We start from the raw sequence: 2816 nt of genomic DNA, 5'->3' as shown, positions 1-2816 counted from the left end.
ATGTATGTATTTACATACGCATACATGTAGGTGTTTGTGTGTGTGTGTGTGTGTGTGTGTGTAAGTGTAAGTGTAAGTGTTAGCCTGAAATGTGGTTTAGAAGCTCATTTTGCAACCAGGTGGTTTCGGGTTCAGCCCTACTGCGCGGCACCTTGAGCAAATATCTTCGAGTATAGCCCTAGGCTGACCAGTATCTTGTGAGTGAATTTAGTAGACGCAAAATCAGTGTGATGTGTGGTTATCGTCTTGCTTGGTATTCTGTTTGTGCGTCTACTTGTAAACTTCTTGCCAGTTTTTATGATAATAATTTGATTGCATTGTGGGGTTTTGTTCCCGTGTACAATGCCCTCGTCAGTCCAAACAATAGGGTAGGTATAACTCCCACCTCCAGAATACCCCAATGTACATCTCCGTCCACCGAGTCAAACATCTTTTGGAGGTCGACATAGACTGCAAGCAGCCCCTGTCGAAAGTTCCGCTTGCATTCAATGAATACGCTAAGACCTGAATCGTATCTGTGGTTGACATTTTTGGTAGGGTTTTAGCTATTTGGAGGAGTAAATACTTTACTCTATACGAGATTTCGTTGCGAATTAGGGTTAAAAGAAAGATGTATAAAGAACTTTGCGGTTAAATATTTTTCCAGGTTCCGCAGTGCAATCGAAAAAATTTTTAATCGTTAATCGATATTTTTGGTCGAATTTTGTTTTTTATAGATTGTAAGTCGTACCGTACCAAATACATATTTCTACATAGCGAAATGTGTAACAGTAAATATAATATCCTTCAAAAGTCGCGTAGTAAGTTTTAATACAATTGACTAATACCTTGTGTTTCCGCATTGACTATAAAGAGAATGGGAATGTGAACTTCTCTCCAGTGCCGCTGCAACGTTCGTTGTGTATGGACATACGTCGTGTGTGGACATACATCGTGTGTGGACATACGTCGTGTGTGGACATACGTCGTGTGTGAAGTTTTCTGTTTTGTACCTTGACTTTGTATTAAAATTAATGATCGTGTTAAATTTAGTGTTGTTTACGTTTAGTCATAACTCATCAGCCAATAGCGCGTCATCATATTGAATGCCCAATATTTGGTACTCCTTGGGATCTTAGCGAGCGAGGTTTGCCAGTTTATTAGGACGTACTAAAATGTGTTTTATTTGCACGAGAAAAAGAAAAGAATGGAGTTAAGAAAGATCCTTCAATTAAACAAATTGTCATGGTTATGGCAGAAAAGATAAGTCTTCTTTGCTAAAAGGGATACATCCCTTATGTTACGATTAAGTCAGTTAAACCGAAAATCTTAAATTTTTACCTAAAGTACCAAGCATTACCAAAATCTGTGAAAAATAGAAAAAATGTGCCATCGTTTCAAACAAAGTGTAATATGTTTAAAAACAATTTAGCAAAAGATTTATTTCAAATTTCCTGTTACAAATGCAACTCCTTTAAAAAGTGCAGTTGTAATAGAGACAGAAAAGTACCACAAAAATATTTTTTGCAGGATCAAAGGCGAAATCTAAAAATGATCATTGGCGGAATTGATCAAGCAGTATCTAAACAGAAAGTTCAAAGGTTGATTAGGGAGAATCGGACAGATCACAGTCGCCCTTCTACGTCAGCGAAGGAAAGATTAAAATTTTTGGTTTAACTGACTCAATCGTAACACAAGGAATGGATGTCTTTTGCCAAAGAAGAATTATCTTTTCTGCTACAATCTTGACAATTTGTTTAATTCATTTTAATATGTGTCTAATTTAGTATTCATACAACACATATATATTTGTTGACCGAGTATTAAAGATTATAAAGAAAACGAAGTCGAAAAGTCTACTTATCTCACATAATTTCGAAATTTCAAGAGCGCTGAGAAGCCTAAAGATAAAAAATTTAGAGCTTGAGATTTTAAAACTCTTGTTTTTAATGCATTTTACAAAAGAATATTGATTCATAACGATGAATGTAAGAAACAAAATGAGGAGTAGCAAACATAAATTGACTTTTCGCTCATTATTCAAAATTTCAAGTGGGCTGCGGAGACTGTAGATGTAAATTTAAGAACTTCAGATTTTAACACGGTTGTTTCTAAAGAATTTCGCAATATACAATATATTTTTTAAAAACATATATTGAAAATCTGTTTAAAATGAGTCTTTTTCGCTCTAGCTTGGTATCTAGTTAAGGTGTTGTCTGACGTCTGCAAATAATATCTATGTTTGCAGGAATATAAGCATGGGTGTATTTATTGATTAGAGGCTGACAATTCGCTGGTATCACCAAAGATCACAAGTCACACGGTGGTAGCCTTCAAAAACATGACGTTATGGCAATATAATCTTTGCAGACTCTTACAAACTAATTCAAAGGCTTTGTCACTCTACCTTATTCTTCACCAAAAGACCTGCTTCTATAAGGTAATGAATCTTATGTCGCTTATGAACCAAGGAACAGCACTTGAAGAATTGGAACGGATTGAATATTCAATATATATATGTGAAGGCTCGTAACCAAAGAGGTATTGTGTTTGGATCATGATCAAATAGATAGGAGTTCAATTTCTAGCAGATGTAGAGGGTTCCCCTTGCAACAGACTGGTGTTCCATTTAAAGGAAATTCTGAAACTCTCGGGGTTTTAAATCCTTGAAAACTAGAAAAAATTCATGCCGAATGAGCCTTTAGGTTTTTGACAGTGCGTGTGTGTGCATCTATGTGTATACATATGTGTGTGTATATATATGTGTGTGTATGTATATATATATATATGTGTGTATATATATATATATATATATATATATATATATATATATATAT

This window comes from Octopus bimaculoides, chromosome 12, assembly GCF_001194135.2.
Source record: "Octopus bimaculoides isolate UCB-OBI-ISO-001 chromosome 12, ASM119413v2, whole genome shotgun sequence".
Lineage (NCBI taxonomy): Eukaryota > Metazoa > Mollusca > Cephalopoda > Octopoda > Octopodidae > Octopus > Octopus bimaculoides.
The sequence above is the reverse complement of the archived record's forward strand: the minus strand, read 5'-3'. Positions refer to the sequence as shown.